The 20433-nt window shown below is 50.1% G+C and overlaps 1 protein-coding gene across 1 annotated transcript in view; it reads left to right on the top strand.

Moving 5' to 3' along the window:
• Positions 1-2992: 2992 nt before the first annotated feature.
• Positions 2993-20433, top strand: part of CD82 (CD82 molecule) — a 41535-nt gene continuing 24094 nt past the window's right edge. Inside the window, exon 1 of the mRNA XM_082317167.1 lies at positions 2993-3066. The gene's annotated coding sequence lies outside the window, so the exon portion shown is untranslated. The remainder of the gene's footprint in view (positions 3067-20433) is intronic.

Here is a 20433-nt window from a genome sequence, read left to right as displayed (position 1 = left end):
TAATGGTGGGTTTCTCCAGCCTTCGTGTTTTCTTACAAGCACTTTTGTCCTGTCACTAGCTGAGAATCCAGCCTACTGTGTATGTTGTAAAAGACGCTGTTTATACTTGGGCTTTTAGTTTACCATCTGTGCACAGCTCAGCTGCAACATCTTTGCAGATCTGTTTCTCCTCTGATGCCAAGTCCCTGCTGCAAGCCCTCAGAAGAGCATGATTTACTTCAGACTTTCTAGTAAAATTCAGGCTCTTTGCAAGTTCTCTTTTAAAACCTATCCCCTGTTCTCAGCAAATGCAGTGGTATAGACCTAATGCTTTTCTACAGACTCACTGATTCAAATCCGAGTGGCACTGAAGCATAACCAGTTACACATGCAATCGCTCATGCATGTATACCTCCACACTGCCCTAGCTAACATGTATCCCATTCTCAAAGCCATTGACACAAATTCATTCAGGCACCAGAGCGGCTGGCGCATACACAATCCATTTGCACTGCACCTTGTAATCACTTTTTATTTTAAACCCACTTTCTTTAAGAAGCAGCCTTGCACTAATCCTCAGGGGGAATATTTTGAGCCCAGGCTTCCTTTCTCAAAGTAGGACACTTTTTGTAAGAATCAGAAACAAGCTACATGCTCAGTACCTGTAGGCTTGGGTACTCTGTCAGTGCACGGATGAGGAAGGCTGAATATAAGAACAGGCAGACACTACTTCAGCTGCCCCATAGGGCTTTGCGTCTTTAGAGGTAAGCATTCTGGCTTACAGAGTACGGGCATGAGCCTGACCAGATGTTTAAATTAAAGACAAAGCCTATTACAGAGAGAGAGAGGGGAAAGAAATAGTACTTTCAGTATTCTGTAGGAGAGTAGGAGTGTTTTTACTGAAGGTTAATTCTGCTTGAAAAAGAGATGCTGGAGTGCTACCAATTTCCAGAGAGACACATAGTCCCCAAGACTGGTTGTAAATGAGTTTTCAGATACTGCCCCAAATAATTCTGATGCAAAATTTGTCCTCATCTTAGACACTAACAACTGACCTTGCAACTCTTTTGGTAAGAGAGAGGAGCCTGAGCAAAGTTAGGTTTATTAGACAGTTTGCAAGCCATGGATAGCCTGGTATTGCTGTGGAGAGCTGCAGAAATAGAGGTGACGAGACCACACCTACAAAAAAGTCCCTGTGCAGAGCGAGTCATTTCACTTCCACCTTATCGTCTCTGTTCTGCTTCAGCACCTGCATTTCAACCATCTGTCCTTGCCCGAGCCCACACACCAGCTGCAGCTGATGAGCCTGCAGTTACCTGCCAGTGGCCTGGAGGAGGGCAGGCAGCCCGGGGTGCTGCGTGCAATGTGTGTAGTGCCCAGCGAGTGGCACCTGCTCTGAGGTGCAGCCCCCTCCCACGGCCTCTCCTGTTTCACACTATCCAAGATGCATGAAGGAGGACTTGTTATGTGGCCTGCGTTCGCCCATGACACGACCACATGCTCATCCTGCCAAAAATGTAAGATGTCTGCAGGATACAGGCTAGTGGTAAGGCTGCTGGGAACCACTGCTGCAAAACAGGGGAAGGATGTGTTTAATCCTGGTACCAGAGGAAGAGAATGGGAGCTGCACAGAAAAGTTTGAACTAGATGTGGGTTTTGAATGCAAGAATTAAAACCAAGTGCATGCAACAAATAAAGCACAGTGTAGAAAAGGACCTTTAAGAATCTTTTCTTCAAAGTCTGGTGGCATAGTGAGGAATCACCCTGCAGGCACAGAAAGATGATTGAGAGGCATCTTGTAAGGACAGAGTAAGGCGGCCATGGTACACCTGTCTCAGTACAAAGGCCAAACTGTTTTTTGCTGCCCCCAGGAATGAGGACTGGGGCCTTGAGTTCCTCCTCCTCCCAGGACAGCAGAAACCATGAAAGTGAGGAATGCTGCTCCTCAGAAGAGTGAGGGACCTCCTGACCTTCCCTTGTTTTAGGATTGGCTTGCCTGATTTGGTTTTGGTGTCTTTGAAATGAGGACTTAAAGAGGATCACAATATTGTTGCTGTTAGATTGCCTTATCGCTATTATTTTTATTTCTGTTCTGCCAGGAGAGAAGAGGCAGGATCCTATCGGGCTAGTTATGCCACACGCCAAGAACAAAGAGACGGTACTGTGAGCTCGTTGCCTGCCGCGCAAAGCGGACACGCGACACAAAACGGCAAAGCCCGGGGAAACAATGCAATGACACCGGTCAGCAGAGTCAACAGCAGCCACAGCGCGCTAGCACCTCACCGCCCTCACACTGCTGTAATCACTGGGGCAAACAAGAGCTTAACGGGGTTTGGATGGGGAGCAATGCAGCAGCCCTACTGATGTTTACAGAGTTCACTAGGGCAGCAAAATTCCCCACTGGAAAAATCTTTGAGTGTGTCATCAGGCTTGCTTTCGCTTGGCAGAGAGCCACAGCGCACATCTCGCAGGAGCAGACAAGCTGTGAGCGGCCTTAAATATTAAGGTGCGTACGTACCTCCTTGATAGGCCATAAAGGGAGAGCCTTCAGTGAGGTGGGCGACGCAGCAAATACAGCGAGTCAGGGCAAGCGACCCTAGAGCAGTACCTGGGCTACCTGCCTAAGGGGAGCAAGATGAACTGATCACAGCTGGAGAGGATGAGGTAGCAGCCAAGGCCTAACAGGTGAGAGGGGCCGAGAGGAGCTTAGCTCCCACGGGGAGCTGAAAAGGTGTTACTTGGTTTGAGGGGGGAGTGTAAACGGGATGCAGCAGCCGAGCGAGAGGCTGGCCCCAAAGCAGGGCGGCAGGCGGCGAGCGGGGCACCGTGTGGAGCCGCGGGCGGGCGCTCGCAGCAGGGCCGCCAGCCCCGGGTAGGGCACGACGCGGCCGCCGGCAGCGGCGCCGGCGCTCCGCGGCCTCCCCAGCGGGGGCCGGGCGGGGGGCGGCCCGCCCCGGGGCCGGCTCAGCGCAGCCGCCTGCTCCGCCCCGCTGGGACAGGAGCAGAGCCGGGGCCGGGAGCGGAGCCGGGGCCACATCGGCGGAGGGAGGGAGCGGATCGCCGAGCCGTGGGGAGCCCGCCCAGCAGGTAGGCGCGCTGCGGCCGCCCTCTCTGTGGGGCCGGCGAGCGGCGCGGCCCGGGAGGAGAGGGCGAGGGCCGGGACCCCCTCAGCCGGGCCCGGCGGCCGCGCTCCCCTCGGCCCGGGGGTCTCGGCGGGGCGGTGCGGGGGCCGGTCCCGGCGGGGCTCTCAGCGGCGGGGACTTCCCGGGGGCTTTCCGCGGGGCGCTGGCGGCCGGGACCGGGAGCGCCTCCCCCGGGCGCGGCGGGGCGAAAATCCCCGCCGCGGTTAGCGCAGCCCCTTGCGGGGGGCGGCCGGGCGGGCAGCCCTCCCGCGCCTCCTCCCCGCGGGGGCTGCTGCGGGGGCCGCGGGGCGCCCCTCTGGGGCGAGTCCCCGCTGCTCACGGCTCACACGCGTGCCTCCGCGGGTGCCCGTTCAAACGGGTGGGTGAGCTTCGATCCTCTCGCGTAGCTGATAGGTGCCCCGAAAAAGATCATCAGGTGCAGTGGACCTGGTGTCACGCAGGAATGAGTCCTGCAGGCCGGGCGTGTTGGCGCTGTAAAGCGGTTTCGGCAGGCTGAATGTGCCTCGGCTGCCTACCGAGAGACTGGGCAATGCCGCTGTCTTCAGCGGGACTCGGTCTTGATTGATTTCTAAGATGTAGATTAGTTGCCTCTGTAGCAATCTTACCCCTATTACAGCTACAGAAATCTAGTACTGGCCCAGCCTGCTGTGTCCCTTTTTTTTTTTTTTTTTTTTCCTCTTCCTTTTAATGTCCCAGTGAAGAGAAGAGTTCAGAGTAGTGCTTCCATTGCAACAGCTGGGTAGATGTTGGCTGTGAATCGTCTTGCAGTGTGACTGTTAACAAATCTGTTGATACAGGGGTAAGGGCTTGTTACAACCCAGGCATGCAGTTTCTGCCCCAGAGCATAAAAGCTGTGCTGTGTATGCTTTAACATAAAATGGAGCACTCAGTACAAAAAGAAAAAAAGGGGGGGGGGAGCGGGGGCGGGAAACCCAACATCCTGGAGTCTGAATGTTGGCTTCAGTAAATGGTAAAGCTAGTTCAGGATGAAGTGTTCCTATGTCTTGGACCAGCTCTAGCATTTCCATCTTGTGCATGAGATGAGAGCTTGCAACTTTACTAGCTGTGCAAGGGAGGGACAGAGTGTCCTGCTGCGGTGCTCTTGGAGAAGAGCAGCTCTTGGAGATGTTTGTACTGGCAGTAGGAGTTCGCAGGGACGTAACCTATCCCAGTGCTAGCGAGGCCTCTCGATGTGTAGCTTCTGAAAACACCCGTACACTTCTGTGCAAGTGAGGGTGTACAACTGGAGAGTGCTGTATTGAAATCAGCCATCAGTGATACTTCCTCTCCACGGAAGACTTTTTTTTTTTTTTTTTTTTTTTTTTAACTTTCTCAGGCACCTTGGGCTTGAGAAAAGTCCTCTTCAAGCCCGAGGCGTGAGCCTGCTGCTGTGAAGCTTGCTTGCTGCATGAGAACTATCGAGCAGAAGCGTGTGGCTAGGATCCTTTTGGTGGGGTGGGTGGGTGGGTCTATGCTTTGGTCCAAGTGTAGAAACACTGCTCTGAAAACCTAGAGGGAGGTGTCTAGTGAGAGGAGCAATCGTGGTAGAGCACTGCAGTATGCTGGTGTCAAGATAAGCATATGACAAACAAGCTGGAAAAATGACAAATTACTCGGATCTTACTAAATACTTCATGAGCCCTAAGTGGGAAGAAAGCATTAACAGGGGAGAAGGGCACTGGTGGTGTGGTCAATGACCTGTTCTGCAGTGTCACTGCACGGGCGGTCGCAGTCCTGCCAGTGTCCCATCGCAGGACCTCTTTGTGGTTGCTGCAGTCACAGTCCTGCCAGTGTCCCATCGCAGGACCTCTTTGTGGTTGCTGCAGTGGGGTGGTTTTAACATTCGTGCTTGTTTCTGGTCCTTTGGCTGGAGGAAGAAGTCCCACACCGACAGTTGTGCTTCTTTTAAAAAAAAAAAAAAAAAAAAAATCCATGGGTGCTTTCTCAGGTTGGGCTGCCACATGGGTGAAAAGGACCTTTGCCACCTGCTCAGCAAGCCAATGTGTGGATTTGGAGTGGCTCAGGGAAATGAGTAGCCTCTCCTCACTCCTAACGTCCTTTCATTTAACACCTCTTTCATAGAAGGATCTTGCTTCCAAAGTAGCTTCACTCGGTGGAGCCTCTCTGGGCCCAAACCCCTCTTGGCCTGGGCTTGTCCGTCCTTGCTGAGGGCTCTGGGGACTGCTGGGACGACAGCCTTGTCCCTGTGCTGCAGGGCAGGGGTGGCTGGGTGAAGTCTTGCAGCATTTGCTCAGCTTCTTACCTGCATCCAACAGAAATAGAGCAAGATGCAAGCTCAGTGCCTGGAGAAAGCTCTCCCTGTAGGCAATCTCTGTCCTGCTGCATGGAAGCTCCTCCCTTAAGAGGATTTAGCGGCTTTAATGATGTGGCTCATCTGGACTCTCTTCATTCCTGTTATTGTCTCTATTTTAGTTCTCGGGGGACAGGCAGGTGTAGTGTGACCTGCAACCGTAAGCTGGTGCAGGAGATGCTCTAACAAGGCCTTCCCACAGCTCCGTGGAGGTTTCCTGCCCCTGCTACCCAAACCACTCTCTGCTTGCAACACCCTGAAGTGCAGGAGGGGATTCATATGAAATTCCTTATCTGACCGTAGCTGAGGAAAGGTTTTATCCCTCTCCTCTTTCTCTGGGTCATTGTGTCGCAGCTGTAAGGCAGCAGGGAACCGTCTAGGACTGCAGGCATTCATCTAGTAGATGTTTAAATCAGAGAGGTGCAGGTGGGAGTCTTGCAGGCCTCTGGTAACCACAGGCCCCGAGGCACTTTCCAACTCAAACCATGGCTGTGGTTCTTGGTGCCCACTGGCACTGTTACAGTGGGAAGCAAGCAGCAGAGGCAAAAGGCGCTGCCACAAGGACCTCAGGCACCGATGGCACAGGATCTGTTACGGGAAAGCCAGGGTGACGCCGGGAGGTGGACCATGCCCCATGCTATCCAAAGTGGTAATTATTGCTCCGCTTTAATGGTGCCTGTGGTGTGGCAGCTGCTTTCTTCCTGGTCTCCTTTCTGTTTCTGTTCGCTGGCGAGTGGGAGGTGCTGGTGTGGGTCTAGCAGGGCGCGGGCTGTGGTTGAGTGGCTTGGAAGGCTGGAGGAGGTGGTGATGCTTTCAGTCGGCCTGTGCAACAAGGGATGGTTGGAGCCTCAGTTCTTGCACTTCTTCCTCAGTTTCCTCTTCGGAAAAACTTGTGTGCATCAAAATTAACTTCTTATTGCCAGAAACTCTGGCCCTTACCATACAGTGCCTTAACTTCACCTCTCTGAAACAGGAGCACCACGTCTGCCTCCCCTTCTCCTTCCCTGCCTTCATTTGTCTCCGATTATGGATCATGACATCCTGGGATCTGGGGTCCTTCTGTACAGCAAAGGGTGAGCTGGGCCCAGTAGCCTTGCCCACTGCCCCGTGGTTGTCAGCTTTGATGGGCTAAGAAATAAACTGTGCTCTTGCACTGATACTTCTGTTGGAAGAACGTGGGATTAGAGCTTTCTACAGGCAAATGATTAACGACACGTGCGTGAAGGGACGGCTGCGTGAGCCACCTTCTCTTTAGGAGGTGTGTAATGAGCTGCAGTTGTTACCTAACCACCTCCGTCTCTTCCTGGTTTGTCTGTATTCTTAAAGAAGGAATGAAATGGAGGAAAGGCTGAAAATTACAGGCTCTCTCTTGGCATGGTAAAAGGAATAATAGGGGAGGCACAGCCAGCGCCAGCAGTTCCTTGATGGTTGGTCCGCTGTGGCAGAGCCTGTTTGCTGAAAGCTATCTGGGCTATCAGGGCTCGGAAACACTGAAGCAGTTAATGGCTGACTTGAACCTAGACGAGGTGATAAGCGAAGCACAAGCAACTCGGTGCTGGAGATAGCTTAAATCATTGCTTGCCTGCGCTGACAGATTCAGAGCGAGCTAATTTTCTGGAAGAAAGATGAGGCGTTACTGTGGGCAGCTCTGCGAAAGGGACTGCCTGGTAGATGACAGGAGAAAAAGGGAATAAAAGAGTAGCCAGTTGGGATGGGGATCGGAGACTGCCGGCTCAGTACCCAAGCGTGTGTTCTCTCAGACACAGCAGGGCCAGGGAAGCTGGGTGGTTCGAGGCTCCTCCAAAGTAAATACAGGGGAGAAAGGGAAGGAGACTAAGCTGAAGGCAGGCTTTCTCCTGTGGGAAGAGGCACTTGCATGGGCTGTCTGGCTGACTGCTCTAGTTCTTTTATCTCCTTGATGGAGCTTCAGAACTGGGACAACACCATTTAAAAACAAGTCAAATCAAAGTGCGGTGCATGTACTTAATTTCTGAAACTTGCTGCTGAGCTAAGTGGCCTGTCTGTCTTTAAGGAGCTCAGGAGCTGGGAAGGGCCAGCTCTCCTGTGCCACCAGGAGCCTTGTATATGGGCAAAGGGCTGGTGGCATTTGTTAAGAATGCTACTGGGCTGCTGTTTCAGTTTCTCTGCAGTGCAGCCTTGAGCACACAGGTGCATCATGAAAGCGCTTTACCCTTTACTGCAAAATTGTTGCTGGGCTGTAAGCAGATTGCTGATATCTTTCAGTATGATGATAATCCCATTGCCATGTGTACTGGAGAAATGCTGATGTGGGACAAGCTATATATGTTCGGATATCCAGCAGCCCAGAGATTTGAAGTTATATAATGGAGAGTTCCCCTTGTAGGCAAGAATAATTCTGCTTCAGCCAGAGGGAGGTCTCTTCTACGCAAGCAAAGGAAGGGATGAGCCGTCAGAGCTGCAGCCATGCACCTTCAGCCGAGCTGACCTTCCCACAGCTGGAGTCTGGGACTGCCTTTGGTCCCTTCTGCTGCCGCTCCCCATCCGTTGCCATGGAGGCAGTTTGGGAAAGGGGAGGGAGAGGAGCTAGCTTACAGGGATGTGCATAGCAGGGCCCAAACTTGCTGTAAAGTAGCCCTACCTGTTGGGAATGAAGGAGCCTGTTTTGCAGTTGCCCTGGAGAAGAGGTTATGGTCACTGGATGTGGCAGTGTCCTCTGCCAGCACCTTCCTTTGGCCACTGCTTCTGTGATCCATGAGGTTTCTGTGCCCTCGCCAGGATGGGGTCAAGGGGCCACACAGGAGCTCGATGCCCTCACCTCCTGCTCTTGCAGGAGAGGCTTCATGCAGCAAATTGTCTGTCTAGTTTTAATAGCAACTCACTGCAGGACCCTGATTTCGCTTGGGCTGGCGTATCAGACTGGCACAGGTTTGAGTGAGTTGCCTGTAGGTGTTTTATGCACTGGGGGGCTGCGGGATCACCACCTGCGCTGTATTGGTGCGGGGCTTCAGGAGCAGCACGCGAGGCAGGTGTGGAAGTGACATCTTGGCACTTGACTAGGACTGCATGGGCTGCTGCCATCATCCCATAATATAAGAATATGCAAATCCTAAATGCCCGGAGCTGGCATGTCTCCTGTGATAGATGATTAGCAGTTTGGTTGGGAATCAATTGTGAAGTCTAAATTAACTAGAAGAGCTCTACTGTTGCACAATAATGGCTCAGTGCTCTAGTTAGACTTTTCCAGGGAAGTTTCTGTACCTTTCATGGCATTTCAGTTTCTAGGTGCCCTAGTCTTAGAGGCAAAAATATCTGTGTTGGGAATGTCTTATTCCCTTCCTACCTGATTTTTTTCTGATTTCTCCTTGGTCCTTCAAATGGCTTACTTAACATTACTTGAAATATGTGTGGACAGAAATTGAAGAGAGGTTCTGTATTCAGTAGTGTCAGTATGGAGTGGTTGTTTTTTTTTTTTTTTTACTCTGGTCCCCAGAGCTAACATGCCTGCTTTCGAAAGGCACTATGCAGACTGCTCTGCTCATCTCCTTTCTGCTTGTAATAAAATAATTTGTAGAGTACTCTTCGCATAAAACGGTACCATTCTGGCTGGTGTGGTGATAGGACACCATCCTCTAGTACTGCAATTATTATTGTGCATTGGTTCTGGGGCTTGTTTCGTGCTGATGGTGTGGCGCAATCGGTGTCCTCTTGACCGCTGTGGAGCCAGTCATGTGTCTGCTCTGTGTCAGCATGGACTGAAGCTGCTGGTGATGAGTCAGTCTTGAGCAGCTTTGCTGGAATGCCCTCAGCTTCCTAGTGTGCTTTACTAAGTAAACTCTCTCTCCTGTCCCCTCACTCCCCATCTTCTGTGTCTTGTGATCATGGAGCTAGGCTCCCTGTTCATACAGAAGCGTGGCTCCAGAATACTGTGCTGGACTTGGATTGAGGAGACTGCTGACCTGCAGGATAGCAAGGCTGTTTCCCCCTGGTGTTGCCTTGAATTTTCCACTGACCAAGCAGAGATGGGAACTACTTTCCAGCATCTGTGCTGGATGCTTGAAGAATCTGGGGCTTAAAAGGCAGGCAGCAGTTCTAATTATGCTCATCTCTGAAGTCTCTTCTGGGGGGGGGAAAAAAACCCAACCAGACAAAACCCAGCTGCCAGGATGTACTTTCCCAACAGTCCAAGAAGCTGCTGGGCTCTTCTTTGCATTCAGGTCCCTTTCTAATGCAGGTTTGCAGAGACACTGCACATGGAATAACTAAAGAGCCCTCTGAGTTGTGCAGTAAATCTGCCTATTCCTGAAGGAAGCTCTTTTAATTAGAGAAGACTTCTGCTGGGCAGCTGCTGTGCAGGACAGTGCTAGATCACAGCTGTGCAGAGAAGCCTTGCTGAGCCATGCGAAACCAGGTAAAGGCACAGCCCTTCTCTTTCTGCTCCCAAGAAGTCTGCTGCACCTCCTTGGGGATGCTGCACAGGACGGAGGGGAGGCTGGGGGTACAACGGAGGTCCTCAGAGGCTGGTGGTGAGGGGGAGTGGAGCCCTGTCGGGCAGGTCAGCCTTGCAAGCGAGCCCCAGCCCCTCTGTGGGACTTTCTGCAGGAGGTGGCTGCTCTGGCTGCACGGGGCTCAGCAGGTCCCTCCCACTGGATCCTCCAAGGGCAATAACAACTTGTCTGAGTGCAGATAAAATGAGGGTGGTTATGCCTGCTCCCGAGGGGTGGGAGGTGATGCCCACGGCCGCTGGTGCCTCTTCCGCCTGACGTGAGGGGACCTGACAGGTCGGAGTTTCCTCTCGCCCCTGCTCCCTGGGGGAGGCGTTGTGACTCGTGGCTTCCTGGAACGAAACCCAGGTGACCAAAATGCTGTTGCCGAAACCGCATGGGAATTTCTTAATGTCAAAAGCAGCATCAAACTGGCTGCTACCTTGTCAGAAGAGGTTATTTCAAGGGAGGAACAGTAAGCTGCTTTAATGCCTGAGTCCAAGACCTCAAAGGCTCGTTTGATTTGATGCTGCAGTCCTGCTGGTGGTGTCAGAGCCTGGGTGTTTCTGCATTCATTCCCAATCCGTCGTGTTGCAGCTTTGGGCGCTGTCGTGGCAGTGGTTTAGACTTGATCCTGTAGTAAAACAGTAAGTTTGTGCTTTGCGTAGCTTCAGGCAGATGGGAAATCTCTTCTATCTCAGCTGTCAGCTACAAGCAAGACCTACCAGCGTGTATACAAGTAGATGGCCATGCATGCGGTGTTGTCCCGTGGGAACCTAAACAGTTGCTCCTTGTTTGCCCAGAGGAGAGACAGCCTTCGGCACAGGGTGTTTGCTGTCAGGAGGAACAGCCTGTGCAGCAGTGTGTGAGCTGAGCCGGGTCAGCGGCCATCCATGTTACTGTGGTACTGTCTGGTTACTCCTTTGCCCAGGGTCTTGGCGGAGAGTCCCGGCATCCTGCGGTGGGTGGCTGTCCTGCTGGCAGCCTCCTGTCGGAGGAGGAGCAGGTGATGGGGCTTTGCTGGGCTGGGTTTCAAGCTGCTGCGCTAGCGAGGGGTGGGCGTGTGTTCTGGGAGCAGAGGGAGCCTTCTGTTGCAGCCCTTACCTGCCTAGGTAGCATGCATGAGACCCCTTGCTGTAATTCGATGTTATTAGTACATTTGGCTTGATTAAAAATTGTAGAGCTGATGTGAAGTAGAAACAGTCTCTGGGGAGTGGGCTGTGGGGGAAAGAGCACAACGTGGTGGGACAGGCAAGTAAGAAAAAAAAAATCTGTCTGCAGCCCTATTAAAGAGTAATCTAAAAAGCCTCAATTGTGATTTACCAATTAAAGATGAAACAGCCCTGCTGTTTCCTGGGAGCATTTATCTCTGCATTGAGGCTTATCTGATATTTGTAATTCAGTTATTCTGGATAAAAGTTCTTTCTTTTTAAAATAAATACCTCTGAACTACCCTTTTTCTATCTCATTCTTCTAGCATTGCTCCATCAAATAGTCTCCTGAAGTATTTGTGCCCTAAATTTAGAAAAGGAGACCCTTTCAAGAAAGTAGAAAAGGCCACCCAGCCTCCCTTGGTTTGGGTTCAGCTGAACCCGTTTTCCAGACCACTGTGTGTGGATCTGCAGACTCCAAGGAGGCCCCTCCTTTTCCCAAAACAAACCCAGCTTTTCGAAGTCTTGCTGTCTATTTTAACTGCCAAATTCCTGGGGAACTTATCCCATATGTCTGTTCCTCTTGGCTTGAAGCAGTCCTGTCCACAACCTACGCATGTGGTGCTTGGAAGGCTGGATTGATGATTTTCCTTTTTTTGGATGGTATTTGGTGGAGAGGTGATCTTAACTGCAGGTGGCAGGTCTATAATTGAGTAATGTTCTCACATTGCTACAATTAAGTCTGCTGGGATTACCTGCCGTAATGCAGCAGTCAGCAGGTATTGCAGTCTGCCTTGGCCTCCAGGACCATCTTCATAGAAGGGAAACCAAAAGCTTTTGAGCATCTCTTCCAGCTGGCTATGTGTTTTCTAGAGGCCCCCTTTGTTTTCCAGCTTTGTCTGCTGAGATTTCTTATTGTGGCATTTCACTTCCCGAAATGCTTAGGCTGGGAACGAAGCAGCTTCACTGCAGCTTCTGTAACAGCTTGTGCTGTGTTACTCTTGCTCCTCACAGTGCTGCCCTTTGCTGCCATACAATGCAGCTTTCTTTTCCACTTTCTTTCCCCTGTAGGAAGGGCTTGGAGTGAGGAGACTGCTCTGCGAAGGTGGAAGAAAAAAGTGATAGACAATGCTGCTGTACATCTTGGAGACTGTACAGCAGCCTCTGCTGGGACTGACTCTTCCAGAGTAAAGCACAAAATTGCTTCTGAGCTGCATCCTCAGAGTGATCAGACCAGCGAGGGGCTGGGCTGTTGTGGCCAGGTGCTGCCAGTTACAAATGTGAAGAAATTTGTATTATTCACATTGAAATTGGAGGGGGAAAATGTGGTTGCAGGTGGATATTTTTGAGTAGAAGGGAATGACTCAAAACATCTGTGCTCTAAACTCTTGTACTTCAGGGCTTTTCTTGCCCTTTGCCCTCTCTGGAATCATCATTCCGAAAGAGGGGCTGCTTGAGACAGAGTCCCTTCCTCTGAAGCTTTTAATAGTTCTGGTTTTGTCTTTTCATTCATGCCTGCTGATAGTGTCAAGTAGTATCTGTGGCATGAAACTCAGGATGTTGTGAAATGTTTGTCCTCAGACTGTGACGATGCTCATTCCGCCAGCAGGCAGACCAGGCTCCGGTCGGGCATGGGCTCTTGTGTGGCCCTTGGGTAGTTTGATGGGAAGTAAAGCTTGTCCTAGGGCAGAGGGCAGTGAGTGCAGAGGCTGGGTCCAGCAGTAACCTTTCGTGGCTGCGGCACCAGTGTTGTGCGAATGGCTCTGTACCATTGAGTCCGTTGAGTTTGCAGACCCCTTGCTTAGCTGTCCCTGTCTACTTGTAGCCAGTGGGTTTGCTGAGTTGCTTTTCTTGTCCTCTCCGATACGCGTGTCTGGGAGACACCGTGAGATACTTCGCATGAGAATCTTGCAGGAGTCCTGTTCTTCTGACTCTGGGTACTAGCAGCCCTGCAATGAGGTCCTTCAGGTTGTAGAGTGAAGGGGCCATGGTTATGGTAGGGCAGACCTTGTTGAAGAGGGATGATTATTACAGCTGCTGATCTGTGATCTTCTGCTCTAGAAGCACGTGTACCAGTGCCATCATACTAGCAGGGGAACAGGAGTGGTTCAGTGGGCACAGGCATACTGACAGCTGGTAAATGCTGAGGGTGCTGCAATTAGCAAATGGTGTATTTGGCAAAAACAAGATTCCTGAGATCACAAATAGTAAAGGGGCTGTTGTGAACAGGCCAAAAGATGCATCGCTTTGTGGGCTGAGGCACTTCTCTGTGCCAGTAGGACTTATGTGACTTTCTGGTCATGCTGAGTCTGCAGTAGTCTTCCAGCTCTGCTTGTCTGTGGGGCTAAAGGGTTAAAAACCTCTGCTTCTTGAGATCAGTGCCTTGCTATCAGCAGAGGTTCTGATACAAAGCATGTGATATGATTAAAGTAGACTAATAGCCTGTCTATTCTCTTGTTCCAGAAAGCTGACTTAATTCTAAAGCTTCACAATCATTTGCAATAACGAGCCAGAGGTCTCTTCTCTGTTTCCTTTGTAGTGGTTTTTTTGTTTGTTTGTTTTTCTTCCTTTCTGCCACTTAAGATCAGGGGGATAGCTAGAGGGGAGAGATCTTGGAGAATCCTGGTGCCAGAAGGCACTTCCATTCTCCAGTGGGCTGGTCCCCTAGCAGCAGGGGACTTCAGTGCTCTGGTAAGCACTCAGCTAGCTTGGCAGGGTGTCTGAGCTTCTCCAGAGGCTTAGCCTGAGAAGCACAAGGGAGTGCTCGTCCCCCTACGCCCTTCTGGGTAGGCGATCTCTAGCTCTTGGCTTCTAGCAGTGTCTGGCTTCAGCTATGGAGTGAACTACTGAACAGCCTGCTATTGCTGGAAATGGTGGTGGATAAGCTGGAAATGGTGGTGGATAAGCCTAGTTGGGCTCAGCTTCCTTCCCATGCTGAGTGCCAGTGCCTGGGCTCTGCTCAGCCCTGTGGAGAAGAAGGGTGCAGTCCCAAGGTTTGACAGGCAGAGGGAAGGTAGAGAGAGAGAGGATGTTTGTTTAATTGCTGTGCAAGTTGCTAAGCTGGGGAAAACTTCCTGCCCTTGAAGTAAAAGTACTTGCTCTGCACCTTTACTACATCCTTGCTAATTCCTGGAAAGAACCAAAAAGAACAGGAAACCTCATTTCCCAGTTCAAGCAGATGCTGTAACTTCTCAGAAACATGTTTGGCATGGGTGTGCTGAATCTAAACACCCACTAGTTATCTGCCCTAGCATCTGAGAAAATGGAAGTAACTGAAAACCAGTTTGTTTTGAAAGGCAACTTTACAGTAGAAAGTCCTCAACCTTGACCTCTTGCATTTTATGGGAGGAGGAGGTGGAAAAGATAAAAATCAGTTATATTACCTGGCTCCTACATCAGTCTGGCAATCTCTGGTGCTGTCTCATAAGATAGGAAAGAATCTTGTGTTAGGGCTTTCTTCTTGCCTGGACTGCGGTAGCCCTTGGGTGCTTTGGCAGGGAGGGAAGGCTGCTGGGTCTCAGGAAGGTATCTCCAAGCCAAGTGGCATTGGGAGGGATATTGTGCAACTCCTCAGAGGAGATTTGTTGACATCCAAGGCATTGCCTGCATGAGAAAGGAGGCTCAGGAGCCAGTCCTGTGCATGTACTTGCTCTGGGAATTTCCAGGCTGATGAGTCAGATGGCAACAGCAAATGCTTAGTAGTGTCCTCTGCCCGCTGCAGAGCCGCGATGAGGAGAAGCTTACCTGAGCACAAGCAGGGTGCTGCTCGCCTGTGTTGGCCACCCTGCTGCAGTTTGGGGTGCAGGTTGTGCTCAGGGGCTTTGCTCCTCCATGGGGTGGTGTGGGGCAAGCCAGCATGGGGGGGGGCTGCCTTTGACACACAGGCACAGCTCGTGGGCGGGGGAGCCAGTGGAGGCATCCGTTTCAGGGGTTAAGTTTACAGCGTAACAGCTCCAAGTGCAGAAAACAAAGCTGACCTGGTCTTGTTTTTGGAGCCATTAAAGAGCCAATGTAGTCAAGTGACAGAGTTGCCCAACCAGTTTTGTGAAAACTGCATTTTTACTGCACCTTGTGCTGGTTTTCATCAGTGTGGAGACTTCTTTCTGGACCCTACCTGCAGCGTTTGTTGCCCAGATAACTTTCTAGTACGTGGTAATCAAAAAGAGAAGAAGTCCACTAAACTGCACTTTTGGTGCTTTCTTCTGTCTGCTATTTCTGGTAAGTTGTTTGGTTTTGGTTTTTTGTGTTTTAAGGGGGAGAGGAGAACCAAATGACTTCTGCGACAGGTTGTGGGGTTGTTTTTTTTTTTTTTTTTCCATTTTTTTTGGCAGACTTGTCTCTCTGGTCTTGCTGAATGGAAAGATTTACTTAAATAGGAGAAATACTGTCCTGCAAATACTGTCATGCCGTGCAAGCATGAGTGTATAGACTGAAAATAGCAAAGAACTTTCTCAATTTACCAGTCATAGGGACTGAAGACCTACTTAAATGCTGGCTCTCAAACTGAAGTGTGAAGTTCAGATGTTCTTAGAATCTGATTGCATCCCTTGCAAATATAGAGATATGATAATGGGCGCCTCTAAAACCTGCGCTGCTCTTTGATACTGAACTGTGAGGCGTTTTTTAACAGTATGATAGTGGTTTATAAATGTCTAATCACTTCCCCTCAAGCATCAGAAGTACATTTCCAAAATACGCATTTCCTTTAAAAAAAAATGCACAACATGTGCTGCTTGTGATAAAACATGCTGAAAAACCTCTGCCATCCTAGACAGTCCTACGAGTGCTTTCTAATCTAGGGTCTGACTGGATGACACTGTCGCTTGTCAGATTATTCACACAACAATATACTAACTACAGAAGTCAAACAGAAAAGCTTAATGTCTTTCAGGTGCACCAGGAACAAATTACCTTTGCAGTGTGACTTGATGAGTTTCCTCAGAAATCTAGTCTTTCCAGTGGTTTTTCTGCAGTACTTGCAGCCAACTGATGCCTTGCTTTAGTCTGCTCCCCTTACTCCAGGGGTAGCAAATGTGCAGGGACTGCGTGCACACTTGAGCCTCTGGCTGGCATCAGTGACGTATGCATAAATAAAAGTAATTTCTGCATCCACAAGTGTGGCCTGTTTGAGAGAGTAACCCTGATTAGCAGCCTTAATTTTTAGGATCCAGCTTGTTCTTCAGATCCCTCCATTGTAACTTTAGAAGAGATGCTGTTTGGAAAATCTCCATGACAAACATGATCCTGTTTGTTTTCAAGGTCATTACACAGCTGGTATTATCTCAGTGGAGCTTAAAGAAAAGTTCAGTGAATTCAGACCTTGGTCTTTCATTGGCTCTGCAGTTATTTGCTTGCCAGAGACAAGATGTACTTCCCAGGTATACTCAAAGTCCAAGGCCTTTGAATATTAACATCAACAAGATGAACTCCTTTGGATGTTCTTTGTATGTTAATGTGGCTGTAACTTGCAGTCTCTGCCCTGAGGGCAGTGCTGTACCTGGTTAACAGGAGACTTAGTAACTCTGTCATTGTTCATTAACTGGTACTGTTGTGTGAAGCTGTCCTGTCTCATCACTGATGATCAGGAGACCTTCTGATTGCCAAGTGCTTGTTCTTCATGTGCATGGATAGAGAAGCATTCTCGGCAGCTGAGTTTTGGGGTGCAAGGGCTCAGAATCCTGCAAAAGATGGGCTGTTTCCTCCCCTGCCGTTACAGATCATGGCTTTCTGGGCTGCCCCTTCCCCAGCCTCTCCTGCGTGCAGGTGTCTGGCTTGGAGCTGGAAGGGGAAGTGACCATTTAGGGAGCAACTCTTGATCCCCAGCTGGCTTCTGTGCGTCTCTAGCCTGGTATACGGCTGATCTGGTTCTGGTTTCTGGATTGGGCTAATACTGCAAAAAGTAACTGCACCAGCCTTCAAAATGGCCTTCACCTCTTGCAAATTAGCATGCAGATAAACATCTTTATGGAACCAGCAGCTTGCTGATCCCCTCCTAGGGACAAGTGCTAGTTGCTTTCATCAGAGGGAACCAGCTCTGTGACCTGAGTATATCAGGGGGAGCTCCTCCTCCTCCAGGGCTTCTTGGTCGCTCTGTCTACAAATGAGCCCAGCTAACTTTGGTCACTGTTGTGGTGTGAAAAGAAGGCGGGGAGGTGAGATTGGATCAGGGAGAGGTTTAGAGATTTTCAAAGTCAAGCCTGGTAATAGTATCCTGAGGGAAACAACCTGTTGCAACATATAAGGCTTGGGTAGGCATGGGGAAGGTGGCGCTTGCTTGCTGTGTCAGGAAGCACTTGCAGGGCTCGTAATAAGCTGAGGTTGCTTTGGAGGTTGCTTCAGTGGACTAGCTGAACTTTCATCCAAAGATCTCACCTGCCACATCAGATGTAAGATGTGAAGGATCAGGAACCTCAGGGTATGCTGCAGAACCTTAGTTCACAGCGCTGGCTGCTGCATCTCTGCATCTGTCAAGTTTCTCCTTTGGCAGGCAGGAGGGATAGTAGAAATGAGCCAGCATGCCAGCCATGCAGGGCATTCAAGGTGTTTGGGGGGGCAAGGGGAACAGCAACTGGAAAACCAATTCTGGTGCTGGTTTGACCTCATCCTAGCCTGGTAAAAGCTAGTAGCAGCACATCCTATAGGGTCTGCCTTTGTTTTACACTCCCTAGGGTCAGAGCCTGAGGAGTGGTGGTGGGGACCAGCTGGCCAAAGTACATAGAAACAACCTGCAGCTTCTTTGTAACTGATCATTTCCTTTCCTTAAGGAAGAGGGTCTGGGGAGAGGGGACAGCATCTTCCCGGCTATGTAGATGCATGCAAATGTGAACCCTCTTCTACTTGACTTTGAGTATCAGGGCTGACCTTCAGAGCTCGTTGTGCTCGGGAGCACGTGTGCTCTCCTCAAGGGTTTGTGGGAACTTTGCACTTGCCTGTAAATGTACCGAGACGGTGATTTCCACAACTGATGGTTTGTGTTGAGGTTGTTCCTGCTTGTCTCCTTCTCTTTCACTGTGCTTGTAAATGAGCCCCTTATTTGTGCTGTGCAGTGACTTGGCAGCTGAGGTGCTTCAGCTGCCAGAGCTCATCAGGAAGGAACCTGCGCTGCAAGAGCAAGGGCGGTGTTGCAGAGGAAAGCTGAGCTCTTACCGGCAGAGCTGCATGGCCCAGGCACGTACAGTGCTAGCCTGAGCCAAATATCATAAACTTCAGTGAGCACCAAACATGCAGCGCTTGCTAGGTGGAAGCAGTACAGGATCTAATTGGAGAGAGCAGAATTGCGATTAAAAATTAACTTAGCCTCTCTGCCCCTTGACTGATGTGGTTATAGCATCCGTGCACAAGTGTTCCCCTTCCTGCCTCAACGGCCGGTGGTGGGGCTGGGAGGCAGAGGTGTTCGGCTCTTCCCATATCGCCTGTCCTTCGCCGCAGTCACCTTTTGTGGGAGTGGGGCTGGGAGTATCGCAGGCTCCTGCAGCAAAAATAAGTTAATCTCCGAGCTGTGATGGGACTCCTCTGCTGTCGCTAACAAAGCAGGCCTCTGTCTGCCTCTCCTCAGACACACGTGTCCTGGATTTTGTGCTCCACATACCAGCCTTGCTGTCATCGCTGTTGCTGGGAGAATGACAGGCCTGAGCACTGGAGGTGGTGGAGGGGGCAGGATGCCATCCCGTCATGCTTGTTTAGCCTGTGCGGACTCATATTATTCCTCCCCCATGGGGGGGAACCCCGGGGTCCTGGATCAATTGATGCCTTCCTGGAGTTAGTTCTCCCTTCATGTCCTAGGGCTGATGCTAAGAAAGACCCAAGATCAGCTACACAGAAGCTGACCAGGCTGCGTTGGCAACCAAGTTTTTATGGCAGTAGTACCTTAAAGGAGCAAACTGGTAGATGTGGATAAATGCATGTCTTATAGGATGTCTTTATAGGATGGGAAATGAGAGGCTGGGAGAAAAGCCACTCTGCAAGTTGACGGTATGGTCTCTTGTTATATCCCTTGCAGAACTGGCATCAATCTGGAAAATGACAGGGAAAATTTGGAGTCATGTGGTCATGATTGTTGGAAAGACTGAGTGTGGCTGCTTGGGGAGGAAAGTTCAAGTGGTCAAAGCAGTTCGGGTGGAGAGGAAAAGGAGGAAACAAACAGTTGCGGACAATCAGTGGAATCTAAAAGTTGCAAAATTCGTGTATTAAACCTTTGCATGTGTGGCTGCGGGATGTTAAGGCTTAAAAGCTGACCGACTTCAAAAGGCAGCTGGTCAGCTCTGACTGCCACAGTCCACAGGCAGCACTGGCTGACACAACTCAGTACTTGAGCCAGCCCTTCACTGCCGAGAGGCCCATGGAGATGCCTGGTTGTGACAACTACAAGCCCGTCTGCTGCCAAACCTGACCCATCTCAAATTTTGTTGAGCTGCTGCTTCTACTGTATGGTGGTGGTGTTGGTTTTGTGACTGTATGTGCAATTTCAGAAGGTAGGGTTTTGAGGAGTTTCATTAATGTAGTGAACAAAAGTAAGTTTAATTTCAAAAGGATAGCAGAAGAATTGGAAAATCTGTAATGTTTCCGTATGTGGAGCTCTAAAGTATCTTAAAAGCTCAAAGCAAACCCCTAAAAACCTGGTTCTCTTTTGGCTTGAAAACTGTACTTTGAATTACTTTATGGCTAGGAGCTACGAAAGAGGTATATCTCCCTGTGGCAAGAGGAGAACGGTGCATAATGCTGTAATGCACAGTTGGGTTTTTGGGGTTTTTTAATAAACGTTGAAGACGGTATGCCTTTAACAAATAGCTAGGAGTAGAAGAGTCCTGAAAGCAATCTTTTCTTGTCACCTTAGGCATGTCTTCTTCCACACCAGCTCTTCTCAACTTGTTTGGCTACTTAATTATCTTAGATAACTATTGTAAAGATCCTAACAGCTCTGCCAATGTCTGTTTTCCTGACTAATCAAAGTAGTGTGAACAGAGTCGGAAATAGGCAGCACATGGCTACCTAGTGCTAGGAAGCAAGTCAGCAAGTAATGAGAATTTTCCCTCCAGCTTGAAAATAAGGAGGATTGCACCTGGGACTGGACATCTTAAGGTGAGAAGTCCAATGCCTTGTGCAGGAGGTTATTGTCTAGCTTAGTTCTTGGCTAGTTTGAAGAGTAGAAAAATACTTGTATCCCCCACAACAGACATTCATCATTGCCTAGGGACCTGGCTGCGTCAATGTTCTGGTTAGACTGCCAGGCTCCAGTTTGTGATGCTATTAAGAGGAGAGGTGTTCATGGTGAAGCCAGTAAGCAAGCCAGCTGGATGGGAAAACTTACGTCTTAGTTATCCTCTCCAAGTGCAGTCTTAAGTGTTGGTGCCTGCCAGGATTAACGGCCCGAGAGAATGTATCTCCTG

The sequence above is a fragment of the Platalea leucorodia genome, assembly GCF_965183815.1.
Source record: "Platalea leucorodia genome assembly, chromosome: 7".
Taxonomy (NCBI): Eukaryota; Metazoa; Chordata; class Aves; order Pelecaniformes; family Threskiornithidae; genus Platalea; species Platalea leucorodia.
Note: the sequence above shows the minus strand (reverse complement) of the source record. Positions and strands in the feature narration are given on the sequence as shown.